Here is an 18,974-nt window from a genome sequence, read left to right as displayed (position 1 = left end):
CCCCACCCCCCACCCCCCACCCCCCACCCCCCGCTTCTTTTAAACCCTACAGTATTGGATACAGAAGAGATCTTAAAACTTTCAAAGTGGAACTGAAGGAACTGCTCTCTTTGATCAAACTAATGGTTCTGTTAGTCCACTGTTGTCTTGAGTAATGAATGACCAGTCCCAGAAGACATATGAGTGAGGAAACCACCAGGAAATGCATAGCTAGTCAAGTCAGTAATTAAAGCAGCTGTTAGCCTTGGGCAACAGACTACAAGGGCCAGCAGCCCATGTGCTTTGCTTACATGTGGGCTACTTGGCTTGTATGTGCAGAGACGGAGACTGGCCACTAAAGTCCCAACAGTGGACAGTTCAGCCCACCAACTCTGCTAGGGCATGCTGTCCCCATCAGGCCCCTTCTCGATCCCAAGCCTTCTCTTCTCCAGCAAGGCTGAACACCAGCTATGGTGCTGTGGAGTAAAAAGAGGGTGATTTGAGGTGCAAAAAGAGGAAAACTTGTATTCTGGAACAGCCTGGCATTAGAAGTTACTGTATCCTGAAGAAATGAGAAAGGAAAATGTTCCCAGAGGGAATGGAGAGAGAGGAAAAAAAGGAGGGAAAGAGCATATCCTGCATCACCACTGATCTCTTTTAGCACCCCTCCAGCACCACAAACCCTTCAACAGCCCCATTGCTTCTCAAAGGTGGAGGCAAAAACTCCAAAGGTTGCTTAAAATGAGGCATGTCTCTTCTTTCAAGTCAGGCTTGTGCCTTGTATAAGCACTGAGGCCATGCAATAATATATCTTATGTCATTATAATCAACAAAGTTTAAATAGTTCGCACATGTCACAGACTGTCTTGAGTGATTTCTTTAAGAAATAAGCTTCAAATCTGAAAGACAGGTGGAGAGGGAGAAGAGAACTGTAGTATCTAACTATATAATGAATATCCAATAGCAAAACATTTGGATGAAATATGTTTATCTGACTTCTTTTTCTTGAAAGAAAATGAGAGTTATCTTCTTATTTGAGATTTATTCTTTCCATTTGTGTTCCCAAATTTATTCCTGGTCTAAGATCTTATGTTCCTAGATTCTCAGCTCATCGAATTTCATAGCTGTACCTCCTGAAAAATGAAACTTTGGAATAGGAAAGATCAAAAGATTTTTTTTTCGCAGTTATATACATAGGCACTGCATTATTTCCTCTGGGAAATTCTGAAAAAAAAAAAAAAAGAAAGAAAAGAAAAGATTTCAGCCTTTTCACAGTGTACATGAGAACAAGAATGCAATTCTCAACTAGGGCAGCTCCTTTGGCTCTTTTTGTTGCTTGTTCACTTTGACTGAGCTCACATCAGACAAGTGCATTTTCCAGTTGGTTTGTAACTTGAAACACAAGTTGAGAAATGGGGTGAAAATATCTTACAACAAATAATCCTGAAAAACGTGGTTTATTGGTTTGCAAGCTAGGAAGTGGCATCAAGCATCCAGACATGGATACTTTTCATTTAATGCATCAGTTCTGCATAGTAAGACAGAGTACATTCCTCCCCATAAAATATACACAACAAAGTATTTAAATATGTTCAAATTCAAAACCATAACCATCTGCTTATCACAGACATCTGTAGCTTCAAAGCAAAGGACTATATGAAAGGTTCAGAAAGCTTTAGAGCTCAAAAGATGCATTTGCCAAGAGACTAATGGAACACATGAATATACACAAATTCAAAAAATATAACAAACTGCTGTTTTCTCCCTGGAGTACAGTTAGACCAGCTAGGTATGTGAGAGCTGAGTTGCAAAGAAAAAAAAAAAAAAAAAGAGTTGCCTCAGCTCTTATCCATCTCTGTCCTGAAAATTAAACTTTCTGTCATTTTCCAAACACTCCTGAAAAGCAATGTCTTCTTCTTCCATCAGCAAAGGACCGTGACTTTCACACCGATTCCCTACATCTCTGACTCACTACTGCCAATGCACCTTTAAAATGTGATTGTTATCACCCTGCAGACTTCTTTCTACAGAGCCTTTCCCCATTGTTGCTCAGGGACGTGATACCCCAGCTTCACTGGGAGCAGCACACTGCAGCTACACAGCCTTGCATATGTATTAATTTCCTTGTTATTTTGGCACCCAGGTCTGACTGCCTGGCTGAAGTCAAGGACAGCCTCCCCGTTGACTTCAATGACCCGTGTGCATCTCTCTTAATGGACAGTGCCCCTTTCCCCAAGTGGGTCTTGCATTGCCATGAAAACTAAAATCAACAGAAGGGTTGGGAGAGGTGCAAAGCTCTTTGGGGCAATATCTATGTTCCTCTGAGCACCTGATGCAGGAAGCAATTGTGGTGGCTTATCTGCAATAAATAAAGTTGTTATTGCCCTGTGGGTATGTGCCAGATTTCCACTGTGAGCATTGGAGGGCAGAGTTTGCACCTTTCAGATATGCAAGTCTAGAGGGAAGGACTGGTAAAAGTTATTGGGAACTTGGAAAAAGTGTGAGCCAAATAGAAGGTGTGAAGTCAGAGGGATTAGATGCTTTTGGAAAAGCTTCAAGGAATGCAAGGGGGCTAGAGACTCTGTGGACAGGAAGATACCGGGAACCCTGAGCGCATGAAATTCCTGTCTCAGGTTAATACCACCTGTATCAGGTCAGTGGAGCTAATCGAGCTTCCTGGCACAACAGCCAGTTTCCATTCATTTATCACCCTGTCTGCATATGGGCAGCCATCAACCAAAAGGGCAGGGAGGACCTCACAGACAAGAAGAGAAATCTGAGATTTCAGTGCCTGTCTGCCAGGCCTATTGAAGCCAATACATACAGTAACTGCATAGAGGACAAGGAAATGTGTCATGACCTTAAACTACATGGTGAAGCTCAGAGAAAGTTGATCCATCCCTTGCAATAAACTCCAAATAACCATACAGAAAGTGATTAACTTAAATATGAGCATGAACATCAAGATATATTTTATAAAGCAATCAAAATATTTCTTCTGTCATTTAATGTTCCTCTTAGTCACATAATCTGTGACCTCTTAAATCTCACTGTAAAGCATATAAAATCCCTTAAGACCACAAGTTCAACATGGGGTTTACACACCACTTTTGAGTTCGCTGATGCTGCTTTATAAACTACCCTTCTGCTCTTTGTTTTCCTTTGCACAGGTTTTGCATTTTTCTGCCAGCTTCCCATTGTTCTTGAAATCAGAATAACAAGAAATCAAAGAAATCAGAGAGTTGTCTGTGCCGATCACAGAGAACAGAAATGGTCAGCGATCAGAAAAGCAAACAAAGCTTGCCTGAGCCGTGTACAGATTCTGCTCCTTACACTACTCACAAGCAAAACATTTCTAAAAAGGTTATTTAGTTATTGTGCTGACGTACACACATTAATCAAAGCAACAGAAAGATAACAACATTACTAGTATTATGAAACTCATCTCAAGTTTAGATTATCTCAGAGTTTTTACGAGGCAAGAGAATATATGAAGTTTGGTTTAGTGAAATAAAGCCCTTTACTTACATGGCTTGCAAGAGCTTCCAGCAGCTGGAGTCTTTGAATTGCAGCGCATGCAGACACTGTGCTTTGCTGAAAGCCCCCTAACTTTGGCACTGGAGACAGCACATAACTCACCGGTGCTTTAGAGTGATAAATAATTTCCTTTAAAAATACCCTCACATGTTTTTTTATCAGTGGTGCACACTGACAGTAGACTGCAAAACAGAAAGCCTGTCTGGTGTTATGAGGAAAGAGTTCCCTCTCAGCTGAATAAAAAAAAAAAAAAAAAAAAAAAAAAAAAGAAAGAGTCCTTGACCTCGACAACTAGAATAAATCTACTATATCTGCTGGCTCTTTTCTGAATGCATACTTGAGCAGTAACATAAGAGTGAGCGATCAGAGAGCAGAAACTGTGGCATGTACCGGTAGGGTATGAAAGCAATGCTTCTACTGCAGGCACAGCAAAATGAAAACACAATGCATATTTTCAGCCTTTAATTTGTTCCAATATTTTAAAAATAAAACAAAGATGACAGGCGTCTCTATTTCAGTTCATAGCTCCCAAGTGGCAGCGTTCTCAGCTCTGTCCCTTCTGCTGAGGTTCCTTGTGTTCCAGATGAAGTTACTGCTGACTTTCTATTTCAAACCTCAGTTTTCTGAGAATCTCTGTACCTCAGCCAGGAAATGCAACCCAGACTGAAGTTTAGCATTTCAGACATCATAAATGCAATGAATTGCCTGCAAGCAAAATGAGTGTTTTTCAGATATCTTGTTTTCTTGTCAAAAGATCTGTTTACTTCCTTTTTTCCTCTCCCTCTTTCTTTGGTCTACTTAAACTTACTAAACTTCATAAAAACAAGTAAGGCTTTTGGAAGAAGTTCTCTGTAGAACAAATAGTGAGACAAATATGAAAAGCAAGATAATGATGTAGCTTAAAATAGGTAGATTAAGTTTTCAGAAAAAAAAAAGTTCTCTGCTCCATTTTACAATTATATTTACAAGCATAAAGATATGACTTTAAACATAGTCATTCAATTCTCAGACAATGAGAACAGATTTTCTATGGAGAGGGTAAGACACCCCCCCTCTATTTTAGGCATAATAAAAGGATTAGCAAACAGACAACAAAGAAAGAAAATCAAAGTCCTGATTTATTCCATTGTATTCAGTTGCAAAAGAGGGGAAAAGAGAAAAAAACTAACCACATAAAATTAAACTTTAAAATATTGTAAATGCAATATTCCTGGCCTTATGAAACATAAAGATTAAAATAAAAGCCCTCAAAACTTCTAATAAGCAGTTGTAGCTAAAGAAATAATATTACTGAAGAATGATCAAATGATCTTTTTTGTCTAGTGTGTTATTCCCCTTGTGTGACAATGGACTTGAAAAGTCCCCTACACATTTTACGTGTCTGTTAATCAAGGTTTTTCTTGAATCTCAGATTTGGTTTCAGCTTTTGCTGTTGCTTCTTTTTCTGCAACTTTATTAAGACACTAAAGCACATGTAAAACTTCAAAGTTGTTTATTGGTAGTTAATTTGTCTCTCCCAGTTGCAGCTGACTAGTAGCACTGATATATTGTGTTGAACGAGAGAAGTCTCAGTTTCAATTTAGTTTCCATGTATACTCACTTCCTTTGTCAAATACTGAAACTCTAAGTCTACAATAAATTAATTTTTACTCTGTTCAGCTCTTCCTGCTGTTTTCCGCTTCTCTTCCTCCACTAACATTTTCAAAATATGAAGCACTATCAAACCATATACGTAAATCTTGAATTTCAAAGTATTGGCATTGACTTTTTTAAAAAAAATGAAAAGTCATGTTTGAAAGCTGTTGCTTTAAAACTACTGTGGGTGCAAGTATTGCTCTTTAGACACCAAAACTCCTTTTCTCTGCAGCGAGCTCAAGTCTCACACCTAGGGCTTAGTTATGTAGGTAGGTGTTGAACTCCCCTGCTCTGGCTCCTGCTCAGCCATGCAGGGCTGAGCCTGTTGTCACCTGCCGTGCCAGACCTCTTCCCTCTCTGCTAAGCCATCAGCAAGCAAGTTTTCTCCGTTTGTCCCAGTACAATTTTTCTATTTTTAGAAAATAGCTGGGAGTTTTTACTTTTAATCTTGTTTTTTGACGTGGAGGCCTTGTGACCTGGTTTGTAGGAGCAAGGCTTGGCACCACAGAACTACTTGAAGATACCCAGCTTTCAGACAGCAGCCCCGTGAGCAGGGTGTATCGGGATCCCATCCAGCTTTCTGTCTGTAACTTCCAGAGTCTAAACTTCAAATAGCTGGGAGCTATTACCTGCTTCTTTGTGAAATGTTTTGAGACAAGTGGAATATATACATAACCTCTGAGAACCAAACCTTGTCGTTATCAGTATGGACATCTGAAACATGCCAATAATTTGAGCACCAGCTAATTATGTCCAGGCGTGACTCAGTTTCTGCCCCAGGGATCTGTTTTTTGCCTGAGGAAGCAACAAGCCACAGGTCAGGACACTTGCAGCCCCCCATGCATGGACAACGTCATTTCTCCCTCAGCCCATTTCAGCCGTAACACAGCTGTGTAAACCCTACAAGACTTAGGACACTGTGTTTCACTGTGGCCACATGCAGTTGTGTCTCACAACTGGAGGCAGCACTCGTCTCTGAAAATGTCATCTGTTTTACCAAATATTGTATATGCATTCACAGACATTCATATAGGAGTTAAAACAGTTCCCAAACTAAGGGTCACAGTTAGAAATGCAGCTGTGAATGTGAAAGTGAAAGCTTGGCCAGGACCCCAGAAGCTATAACACAAATAGAAATGTACGACATTTGTTGGATGAAGTCTTTGTCATGATCTACCACATAAAAAACTTGAAAAACCTTTATTCTTTTTTTTTCCCCTCTCTTTCTTCCTGGTAGAAATGTAGACCTTTATATGCAAATTAAAGTCTTATGTTTCTCATTTATCTTTCTATCACCCAGAAGATTGGTTGGGCTGTGCCACCTGCAGGCTGGGAGTGCTGCTCTGCTGGCATGACACTACAGTTATCTCCGAGACACTGAGAAACTAGGTCCCTATGTCTGATGTGACACAGTCCATTAAACCGCCTTGACTGGACTTTGTTTTGAAATTGTCTAATTTTACAAACAGCTTTAAAAAATTTGGGCATCACAGGGATATACATCCTGGTAGCTGTTACTTCTGATGTCAGTTCACAAGGCTTTTACAAAGCCCACACTTAGTTACTTCATGAGAGATGCAACGTACGCAGAGTCAATAGGAACCACAAGGCTGTTTCAATATTTCCTGCAAAGGCTGGGCAACAAGGACTGAAACACTGATTCCGTGACAATGTAATATGACATGGCAGGTAAATGTCAGCTAGAGAGTGTATTTCCCAATATGGTAAACTTTCATTATCTTTAGATGGTTCATCTGGAGATAAACTGTGCCATTGATTGGCTCCACGGAGGCACAGTGCTATCTAAAGGCACTTACACTGTTTCTAGCATCAGCCTGGGGCCACAGCTACTCAAATACTTTTGGTGGAGGCATTGAGCTGCCCTAAATCAGTTCGGTCCATCATGACTTAGTTGGTCTGTCCCTAATGGAGGCAGGCTGTCTCCTGCAGTGCTACTTTGGGGGTGTGCACCATGGTCTCCAGTGCTTTGAGAGGATGTATTTGTGGAGGTGCAGTGTTAGAACATAATCACAGGAGTAATTTGGGTGGGAAGGGACCTTTGGTGTTCATCTCATCCAACATCTGCTCAAAGCAGGTCTAATCAGCTGGCAGCTGTCTCTGCAGTAAGTGCCATGATGACTCTGTTATTCAGTTTTGCATTCCATACAGCACACCTGACCTCCACTATCCCCAGGAGCAAGAAGCTGACTCAATGATTATGATCCAGAGGGATTTTGCAACCCGTATCTCAGGTAATTACAAACTTTTGCTTATTGCAATATCTGGTTGCCCAGTCATTTGATTATACTTATCGGGCATGGAAGCCAAAAAATAATATCTCACTTTACAGATGTGGACCAAGGGCACCAGAACAACATTATTTGCCAGAGATCACATAGTCTGTGCAGAGTAAGAAACTGAGTGGTGATCTCTCAGGGCTGGCATCCTACCTGCTGTCAGCTCTCTGTGCATTCCTGCTATTAGTTAGCTATTAGTTATTAATAGCCACCCTGCTATTACAGATGATTTTTTGATGCAAGGGGCAAAGTAACACAGCACTTGTGAGACACCAGCTATGTATTGGGTTCCAGTGCTGAAGCTGAAGCTGGAACTGGAGGAAAAGGGAAAAAGTGGTAACGCTACTGCTGTTCACATGTGGTGGGCAGCTGTAATAGGGATCATCAAGTGAATTAATGTACTTAAAATGCAGCCCTTCTGACAAGCTGAAAGGGGATCTAAATTAGTAAAAGCTGGTTTTGGAAACTAGGAAAATTCCCTGTGATCTCCATCGCTGTCAGTGAGAATTCGTATTGTAATGATCAAAAACTATATGAAGGTGAGTATTGCTGTAACTTGTTTAAATTGCAAGCCTGGAAAAATATACTTAAGACATCTGGAATAAATTTTTGTTTTGAAATTCAGTTCATACATAAGGAGGGCTTGGGAAGAATTGAAAAAAAGATTGTCTTGTCTTGAAAGACAAGAATGAAAATGAAGATGTTTAAACAAATGGCTCCTATGTATGGCCCTCACACTTCAATCTCACATTTAGCTTTCGGTGAGTAATACTGTTTTATGCATGGTCCCACCAATATATACATATATGTAAATGGAACATAGCTAAGAAACAATATATTACTTCTGAGAAAACCAAAAAGAATATAGCATGGGTCACAGATCTATGCTAGACTTACTGTTTCCTGGAGTGATCTAGTTAAGTTTCTTTGCAACCTGTATGTGGATATCCCATACTACCAACCCTTGCTCTGGACACTGTGCTGCATACCTGCTCAGACTTGCCAAGCCAGCCAAATTGGGACCACAGCAATATCTCACTTAAGGTGAGATGCTAATGGCACTTGTTCACATTGTCTCAGATAGTATATGGACTGGTGAATAATGGACAAGAACTCAGGACCTGCAAATTCCTGGTGATGTTTCAAACTGCACATTAAAAAAGAAGAATTCTGACTTTTTGAAGTGTATTTATTTTTATTTTAATATGTCATTAATATGTAAAAAGCAAATCTCCTTTTTAAACCTGTAGTGTGCAATATCTTGTCTGTATAACTTCTCAGTCTTGAAATCTGAATGGCCAGATATTGAGCTGATATAAATGAGTACTGCTGCATTGATTGCAAAGGCAGCATAATTAATTTACGCCAGCTGAAGTTCTGGCTCAGAAATGTGCAGAAGCATATATACTCCCTTTCTGGTCATGTGGATGCCACTGGAAGATGACTCCAGGACCTGACAGCTACCATAGCTTTACATCCACATCAAAGCTTATCCTTAGGCCTTTTATCAGACCCTTTGGGGGCTGAGCATTTGTTTTTGAATTTCTTCACTGAGCCGTATAATTTAGGAACATCAACAACACATACCATTAAAACCCATCAAAAGCGAATCTCATGGTCAGATACAAATGTCCTGAGCCTGCACTCGAGGAACTGTGTGATCTTCCATTTGAGAGTCAGAAAGGATTTTTTAATAAACTGCCTTGCCTCTTAGAGGTCAGACAGCATGGAAGAAGATGCTGAAGGCAGGACATTCTTTCTTGCATTGCGGAGTGTATCTTCAGCCAAAAGAAAACTCATTTCAAATATTGCTACTTCATAAAAGGTGAGAAGGCAAAATAAACTCCCTGGGAATTAGAAAACCTGCTTTCTATCATTGAATAAAAATATTTTTATCAGCTTGTGTCACTTTCCCATCAAAAATCTGTTGCTCGTGTATGTTCAACATGGTGGTAAAACATTATGCTTAATCTTTTGACAGTTTAAGAAAATGGTCCTTTTTGCAACAGATCAAATCCTCTGTAAGTTAAATCTGTCGCCCTTTCTTCTCTACAGCCCTGGAAATAACAGTCAGAAACAAATATTGGTGCTCCAAAATATCATGTTCAAGATATATCTGGAAATTTGAGACAGCTTTCCTACTTCAAATTCATCAGTCTTTTCATCAGGTCTGGAGTGAGCTTGAGGCTATTTCAGACCAAGCTATTGAAAACATCAAAGAAAAATGTTCTTTTCTTGCAGTGAGCTGCAACCAGTCTCTTTGCTGCCAGTGTGAGGCTTTCTGACACAAGGGTATCTCTGGCCATGCCTCATGGGTACAGAATGAGGGAAGGCACCTCTCAAACTAGGTAGAGAAGAAGCCACTTATAGTGCATATCACCTCTTGAAATGCAGCCCAGTTTGCAAGAAGAGCTGCATCACTGGTACAAGCTAGTTTAATGGCATCTGGTTTCTTCATTTGGGAGAAGGCTTCAAAACTGAAAAGCAGATTGCAGCTTTGCAGAATAAACTGGTGCTGTTGCTCTCATTGCATGTAACCTAAACCTATTAGTCTGGTTTGAGTTAATTTTTTTTTGATTGGTTGGTTTGGTTTGGATTTTTTTTTTGTTTAGTCCAGAAATAGAATTGCTTCAGCTCTGTTCAAGATCAGTAGTGTTCCGGTTGTCTTAAATTTTCTTCTTAAATCCAGTGTTTTCCCAGATCACTATATGGATATTGTGTATAGGAGGGACAGGAGTGTAGCAGCTCAAGCAAAGAACTGAGAGCTCTGATTCCTGTTTTTAGTGCTGCTTTCCTTCTGTTTTTCTTCTGTTCTTCTATTCTCCTTTTCACTCTTTCATTTAGCCTACTTGACATTTGGGCTTGATGAGAAGTTCCTTGCAATCCTGCTACATTATCTAATCCTACCATTTAATAGAAACAATGGAGGAGAAGGATTTCCTGATTGCTCCAACCCTGGGAGCATCCCACAGCATTCTCACCGTTCCAGTGTAAGACAATTTCCAGTGACTCCAGCATAAAGCTGCATATGATGCTATTTTGCATTTTCTTATGACCCACTCAGCTGCTGCAGTTAAACCTGAAATCCCAAACTTCCAAAAGCAGCATGCTATGCCATGGCTGCAATGTGCATTCACACGCCTGGGACAGCCTGAGTCATTGGGTCCCTTCCCGCAGCAGAGGCACCAGTGTATGAGGAATGGGGAGCACTGCAGCATCTACCAGAAGAGGGCATCGAATTAAATCCTATTTTTAAAGGTGTAGTCAAAAGAAATCAATACAGCTGTCCATTTCCTATGTAACAGGGCTAGGTTTAGCACAGCAACTTGCAGATCGAGCTCAGTATTCTTCCTGTTCTACCGCTTAGGTAACGAGCCCCTACACCCCTGGGGTCCAGGTAGCCCTGCCAGGATCCTGCCTCCCTCAACACCCTATTCCTGGCTGCCCAGTGACCCACAGCACCTGGGTCCAGCCCCACTGAGCCCTGATGTTCCCAGCCCGGCATCCTAGGGTGGCGGTCTGTGGGCTGCTGAAGCCCTGCACCAGGACTCCCTCCCATTCCCACACCAGGTGCTTTCTGTTTTGTGGATGCCCAGGCATTTCCATCACCCTGCTGCTGGTAGGGGTTGCCCTTTCCCATCACCTGTTACAGACACCCAAAGTCCCCAAATTCCGACCTTCTGCAGAGCCGGGCTGGTATGACTGCTGTGTCTCCAGGAGATATTAAGATCTTTTTAAGGCTACTGCATCGCTGTTACTTCAGTGCTGCCTGTGCATGGCAGACGTGCTGTGGCTAGATGCCAAGCTGCCCAGAGAAGAGCCTTTTTTAATAAACAGTAACACCAGCTGTAAGCAGTAGGAACTGGTGGTCTGGAGCAGTTGTCAGCAGGGACAGGATACATGTATTTGTAGGCTGGATGGCTCAATATATGAGCATGTGCTGAAATACTGAAGCTCCATGGTGTGGCCTCGGGCACTGACACAACACAGGCAAAACCAATAGTTCCCTCAGTCTTGTCTGAAATGGGTTTGGGCTCAGGCCCCTTCTCATCAACACCTTTAGCCATTTTGTCGAGCGAAGGCAGCCCCTGTAGGCCCCCAGTGTGGCCTACTCTAGGTGCCCACTCCCACCCTTGCTTGCCGCCCGCCGAGCTGAGGCTGCCTTCGGAAGCAAGGGTGGCATGCTGGAGCTGTCACCGCCGCCTGCCTTTGCACCTGTGCGACGGAGGGCTGCAGCGCCTCCGACACGTAACTGATGTTCTGAAGGCCTAAATAAATAAATACAAGGGTTGTTGATGACAGAAAGTGGCGTCAGCCGCTTTTGGCTGGCAGAACAGGAACATGTCGTGTTGCCTCAGGTTGGGAGAGGAGCCTTAAGGCTTTAGATGTTTAGGGCTTGCAAAAATTAGAGGGAGGAAGTGCTGGTAATGATCTCTGACACATATCTGCTTCATTCATGGGCAAATTAACCTTAATTATCCAATTTATAAATCAGCTTTAAGTGGAAGGGCCCCTCCTCACCCCCCACTGCTGCATATTTGGGGGATTAAATTGTTTGGTTTTAGTGACAAATTAGAAACATCTGCTTCCTCTGACATGCCGAAAAGGAGGCACGCACAGCAAAGCGGCTGGCTGGACTGCTCTGGTTGGTGCTGGGTGGGGGGTGGTGGGTGGTGGTGGTGCCAGGGCACCGTCCTGTCAACTTCTGGCCACAGGGTCCAACAGGATCAGGACATCTCCCCTCTGCACAGGGGCTCAGCGTGGCAGGGGAGGTGCCACAGCTCCTCCTGGGCTTGCTCAGGATGGTGTCTGGGAAGGCTGGAGCAGTGGCAAGCATATTCAGCAGCATGCTTTCAGCAGACCCTTCCTTTTAAGGGTGTCTTGGCAGTTCTTCCGTGCAAATGAAACTGTTTCTGCTATGGGATCATCAAGTCTTAATGTCAAGGAATCCAAACCTTGTGCCAGAGTCACTGCAGAGGTCGTGCAAGCATGAGCAGTGGTGGCAGTAAGCAGCCCGGCCAGCTTTTCTGATGAAGAAAAGGGGGGGACAAAGATGTTTTACATCCCTGGTATATCCCTGCAGAGGTGACACAACTTCATGATTGCTGAGGTGGGCTGGAAACGACCAAGAGACACAGAACACCAAAGCACTGCATATGAGCTTTCACCTCATGCAGGAGGTCTGAAAACCACCCTCCTGGCTACAAACCATTATCTGCAGGAGTAGGAAGCTGGAGCTAAATCCTGCCGATGCAGCAATCCGAATATACTCTGGGCATCATCCAAGAAGCTGCCCCTGCAATGATCCTGGTTGGTGCAACCCCACGAAGGGAACAACAAGGATTGTTTTGACCTCAGTGTGGCCTGGATTTCACTGAAGGGTATTAATACATGCCCTAATGGGCTGCAGAAACAGATGTTTCACACACACCAGTCAGATATTGTTTTGTTCAGCCTTTGACAATCAAAACTGTCAGACAGCAGCCCTGATCCTCAAGGACAGAGCAGGCCTGCAGAAAGGGAGAAATCAAGATGCTGGGTGTTTTCTAACAGCTGTTGTTCCCAAGATGCCCTCCTTTTCTGTCTGGATATTTTCTTCAGGCGGGTTTGAGGATTATGTGCATTTAACCAAGATTTTCCAATAATGTATCAGATCTATCAGAGCAAGAAACCCCAGGCAGGTTCAGTGCATGCTCTCAGACTGGCTGTTCAATGCAGGTCCTACCAGTTGGACACCTGCACTACACAAGTAGTGCAGCAGGCACCGTTCAGGTGTGACACAGTGCAAAGTACATGCATTTATGTCTGAGAAATTCCATGCACAGGAATTTCGAACTACAGTTCCGCTCAAAGCAGACTACAAAATCTGGACCGAGGTGCATGGACTGTCAGCGTGCAGGGAGCTAACCTAGGCAGCCCTGCAGAGGAAACTCGATTCTTCTTAAAAAGCAGAAGGCAATCTGCAATGCAGTTTCCAAAGCCCCATTCCAATATAAAGCAATGTAATCCAGCTGTAAAGCTTAAAATACAGTGAAATGCAGCCCCCCTTCTAGAGAAACAAAAAGAAATACCCACTCAGAGCCCCTCTGAGAGCCGTAGGTCAGGCTGCTCTCTCTGGGGGTGCAGGAGGCAGGGAGGGGAGAGGTAGCAGAACAACTTGTTTCACAGCTAGCCAGGACCACTGAACCTGCCCATCTTGCCTGAGCTGTTGCCTTCTGCCTGTTTGTCCATGTTACTTGATCTTTGCATTTCTGTAAGGAACACTTGGCTACATGATGAAGTGGATGATGATGAAGTTGAATCAGGAAAGGGAACTTTTCCTTTTTTTTTCTTTTCCCTTTACCCAAGCCGGGGAGAGAAGTGAAAATTCTCTTCTTCCAGGAGAGGAGTGGGAGCTGTGACAAGGCCTTTATGCAAACTGCTTTCCTGGAGCACAGACCATCCTGTTCCCACCTCCAAACCTCTCCCTGGAATAATTTTTCACTGCTCCACCCCACTCAGAGGTCATCTACAGACATGTATTGCCACTTTCTAGCAGGAATGTCTGCACTGAGTAATAGAAAATCAGAAAACAGAAACTGAGTAACTTGAGAGAGGCCAAAGCGGCCTTGGTCTTCCTCCAGACACTGGGAAATCAGTTCTCGGGAAGCTGCAGAGTGCCTTAGCCCATCATTTGAGCAGGGGTTACGGGATCGACTGCCCTCACTTCAGGAAGGAACAGCTGCCTGCAGGCGCCCCCCAGAAACCCCCTGTGAGGAGGTGGTAAAGGGGGAGCCCTTGGGTAAACACACAGATACGCCAGGAAAATGGAAGGGCTATGAGAGGGAGGATACCAGACTGGTAATTTACAGGAGGAAAAGGGCAGAGGAACGGAAGAGAATTTGGACACAAGTAAAGATGTGCAGGACTGGGAGGGCTGCTAATGCAGGGCTGTGATCAAAGGTTTGTTCTTGGATTTGGGGACCGAAAAAGGACAGGCTCTGGAAGATAACTTCCAGAGCACATCTGCACAGAGCTGGAGCTCATAAAGACTCAAAGGAGCCAATTGCTCTGTAAAAAAAAAATTGACATGGTATCTAGAATAAGTAATGGATGCAAAGAGTAACCTAGGTGTTTCTCTGCTAAGTCCCAAAAGAACCACTTCCGTTTAGTGACAGTGAAAAAAGACTGGAAACAGCAGTCTGGGATGTGTTGAGGAGGTGGGCTCAATCCCCAGGTGCATTGAAACACAGCAGACTGGCGCTGTGCAGGAACATCAGTGTGGGTCTAGCAAGGCTGGCGTAACATCAAGTTTTTATAGGCTGCTGAAAAGGGAAAAGACTTTTGGTCCTGAGTCGTTACTGCTAGCGAGAATAGCAGACGCATGTTCCAGCACAGGGAGCATCTCCCTCCAAGAAAAGGGAGAGTTTTCCTGGACATATCCAGAAAAAATTTCAGCCTTCTTTTTTATTTCCTAAAGGGTACAAAAAATACACATATATATCTCACAGATCAGATACCCCTGTGCTGCAGTGATGGGACTCCCATGCTGCCCTGGACCTAGCCCTGAGGCCCATCAGAAAGAGGTGGGGTGAGCAGGCTGGACACACACCTCTTCAGCTCTGCCCTTCAAGCCCTCCTTGTTTTTATAGCATTGTCACTCCCTGTTTTTATTGCACATTTTTTAAACAACATTTTGGGTCCCACCTCCGTTACTAATATCCCTCTCCAGTCACATTTTACTGAAAGAAAAATATCTTTATTGAAAGAATGTAGCAAAGACTGAGAGGAATAAAATAGAGTGCATGAATTACAATACATCCGAAAAAAAACATCCCCTTACTGAACCGTTCCTTTCCTTCCCCAGCTTTAACTTCAGATTCTTGCCAGATGTTCCTGTTTGTTAGAGTGTCTGATTTTGGGTTTGGGGTCTCTCCAAAGGGGGAGGGCAGAGTGTAAGCTGAAATAGGATGGGTGGCCTGGTGGTGTCCAAACACAGTCAACTATCTCCATTAAATCTTGTTTGAGATTTGGCCTCCACTTCCGTAGGCTGCACCCCATTCGGGTCTGAGAGATGTGATACACAGATGAGGAAGACAAATCCAGTAGATAGACGGAAGACAAGCCAATACATTTAAGCCAGCACAACATATGGATTCTCACATCTCTCAGCCTAGGAAAGATTGCTCCCCACAGATTTCTTCTAGGTTTGCCCAGACTAAGTGAAACAACCCAGCCAGTGAGATTTTTCCCCTCTTTCCCTCTGGCTTGTTTTATAACCCTATAGCTCTTGCTGCCAGAATCTTTTTCCCATTATGTACAGCCTATTCTTCCCCTTTAAAAATGGTCCCCATTATCCTCTGTGATGAGAATTGGTGATGTACTAAACAATCCTGCCCTTCCAACACATACACCTCACAGAAATGTGTAGACATCATATGGTCCTATCCCCCCAAGGTTTAATGAAACTGTAAAGTATCTTTGAAGACTTGAGTCAGGTCCTCTGCAGTCCTGTCCTCACTGCTTCAAGCTTTCCCATCTGTATCCGACACCAGGTGAAGCTTGAGGCTAGACAACCAAGAGCAGATTCACACTGCTTTTCCAAAATAAAATCTGAATACTAATTTATGAAGAACCCAAACAATTTTTTTCAGTATTGGGAAATCAGAGTAATCTGGATTTCTTCTTCTCTCCAGCAAAGAAACTACCCTACTGATCTGCACCTCTTACTTTAGAGAGGCTGTTAGGCAGAAACGAACACCTTTTGCTGACAGTTGCAGACTGATGCCTGTAACTAAAACAAACCTAGCCAATAATTATCTCGCTTGTATCTGCAACAAGCAACCTCTAGTAACCGGAAACTGCATCTTTTTTAATGCCTCTTATTTGTATAAAAGGTTGCAGCCTTAGAATTTTCACTCCTCTGTGAGATTAAGTTTTTCTGGTCAAACTAAATTGTCACCTTATCATCTGCAATATGTCTCTTTGATAACATGGGTATTATTTGATCTTGTCATGACAGTATGTGTAAAATTGCTGGAGCGCCTGTTTAAGGACTCTGGAGATTAGGCTTACCAGTGCATGGGACAGACCTGTGAACGGACATGTCATGGAGAATTAAGGATATATGTCAGCTCTATCATAGGATCTTCTACTGCAGGCACTCTAATCCAGTCCTCAGGACACTGCTTATATGTGGATTTCAATCTACCTTGTCACTTTGCCACTGTGATTGAACCATAGATAAGTGCAACAGTGAAATGTGGAGATGATGGAGGGGATGAAACAATATGAACACTGCGTTCTTCGTTTGCATCATTCCCTGTTATTGCTGCTGAGCCAGAAGCAGTCCCTGTGGCTTAGATAGTTTCAGAAACCATCTTGTCTCCTGTGTCATTAAGCAGTATGGAGTGGGATCAGCCTTCACCACCTTCACTCTCACCTACCTGTCAGGTCGGTGGAGTATTACAGAGGGAGGACAAAGAACAGGCAACCACTAAGAGAGGGTCATATGCTTCCCAGTTCCCATGCCACATAGTTCTCACCCAGGTGGCACCTGATGGAGATGTCCCTAGCTCTGCCTTTCCAGACCTCAGCGAGGATGGTGATGGTGGGCTTCCCACGCAGCACAAAACTTAGCCCAGGGGCAGCTTCAAAGAGAACCAGACTTTCAGGATTTCTTGTGACGGTGGGCAGGCATATCAGCTCCTCCACTTTCAGTTTTGCTTTTCTGCACCCTTTCCCATGCCCTCTCTGCTCTGGGTTTCTATACTTTCAAATGCATTTCATAGGCAGAGCATGGCCCATGGGGACACAGCATCAGAGGGACCAACGGCCCTGCACTCCCACCAGAAAAAATCTGCTCCAGTAGCACAGCTGAAGTTGTTCCAAGCCAGGGAAAGCAGAGAGCAGGCACTGGGGGAAGAAGGGATTTTCTGCCTCTTTAATGCAGCATGCTATATAACGTAATAGTTGTGTGATATCTGAAGCAGGTTGCTGTTAGTGAATTTCCATAGCTTGCACAGCTCCAAGGGCTGTGGGTAATGCTGTGCTCACACCCATATTTTCCTAAAACTTCAACCTGAAAGGCTTCATCATTCCTTGAAAGTGAGTGGGTTAGAGAAATTAGCCACCATTGTGAGTATCAGGTTTTGGGCAGCTGGCATGCAGGCAAGCTTGCCTCAGCCTCACTTGGATAATGGTAACCAGAGACCCAGGGGAAAAAAGGAAGCAAGAAACTGCTAATCCATTTACAGTCTCACCTACCCAGACCAAGGTTGTGTTTAATCACTTACGTTCAGCATTTTCTTTATATTTAACAACACACATTCTCTTCCCAGTCTGCACATAGGCACAAAGCATGCTGCTGGTAGTAGTGGAAGCATAAAAAGTTAAATGACCTTGAAAAAGCCCAACCAAACAGAATAAACACCCCAACAAACCAGCAAATATATATATATTTGTGAGAGTTTAATAAGTTAAATGCAGGAGCTTAACTTTGCAAGAACACAACCCTGAAGCAAAATGATTTATTTGGTATTTACAGATATTTTTTTTTGCAAAACAAATTTCTATGAAACCATAGCAACAAAGGTTAAAGTGAAGATTTGGAATGATGTTGGAATTATTCACAAGGGAAAAAAACAACAGTCTCTGTTTCGGGTTGATGGAATGTAAGATTAAAGCTAAATAGAGAGAAATATTTAAAAATATTTTGGGCAATTTAGTAATCCTAAATCCTGAGAAGGGTAGACATTTAAAACTATTCTTTTGCTAGAAAGCTGTGTCCTTGATTTTTAAAACAAATTGTCTGGTAATTTTCTGATAGGAATGTTATGTGCATAAATGTCCAAGTTTATTGCTCTTCTCTTACAAGACAAGATACAAAACCAGATTTCACTGAAGCCCTACTACAGTCAATTTCTGATAGAATTACATGTATTCCAGTAAAAATCTGCATTTTTCTGAAAGGTCTTTCTGTTGAGTTCCCTTCTTCAAATGCATTTCAGAGAAGTCAGAATAGGAAAGTAGAATCAGTTACAACTTACCGTCACGCTCCAGTAGATGACATCGGATTTTTCAGGAAAAGCAACATGCTCCGTCTGGGTAGTGTATGAGTTGTAAATTGAAGCCAACAGGTGAGTGTTGGTGATTCAAAATCCTTTAAAACAAATTTAAACACCACGATGACAAGTAATGCACTTTGTGAAAACTTATTTGGAGCTTGATGCTCTTGTATTGAGTTTTGTAACTGTCTGTCTCAGCTAAATAAGCTCCCACTCCTTTCCTTGGCCACTTGCCAGCTTTTCTAATTTAAAGCAACTGTGAGCTTGCTGTAAAACTCCTGCTGGAAGCAGCTTAATGTATACCATGGAGCAAGGAGCAGGCGTGTGCTCCAGACTGAACTAGTACGACAGAGTCCTAACAGGACCTGGGGCATAGCCTCCCTGAGGTAATGTTATATCATCCTTGGAAAGCATGAGAGGCTAAGTTGCCTCCTTCTTGGTAAAGACAGAGAAGAGGAAAAAATCATGATTGTTCTGGCAT

The 18,974-nt window shown here is 42.9% G+C and overlaps 1 protein-coding gene across 2 annotated transcripts in view; it reads right to left on the bottom strand.

Annotated features, from left to right (window-relative positions):
- Positions 1–18,700, bottom strand: part of C1QTNF7 (C1q and TNF related 7) — a 50,753-nt gene extending 32,053 nt beyond the window's left edge. The window contains exon 1 of one of the 2 annotated variants that reach the window (XM_055797997.1): positions 18,476–18,700. The gene's annotated coding sequence lies outside the window, so the exon portion shown is untranslated. Of the gene's footprint in view, positions 1–3,507; positions 3,709–18,475 lie in introns of those variants that run through there. The other variant, XM_027779366.2, reaches the window with a different exon arrangement.
- Between the last annotated feature and the right edge of the window lie 274 nt (positions 18,701–18,974).

This window comes from Falco peregrinus, chromosome 2 (genome assembly GCF_023634155.1).
Source record: "Falco peregrinus isolate bFalPer1 chromosome 2, bFalPer1.pri, whole genome shotgun sequence".
Lineage (NCBI taxonomy): Eukaryota > Metazoa > Chordata > Aves > Falconiformes > Falconidae > Falco > Falco peregrinus.
The sequence above is the reverse complement of the archived record's forward strand: the minus strand, read 5'-3'. Positions and strand labels throughout refer to the sequence as shown.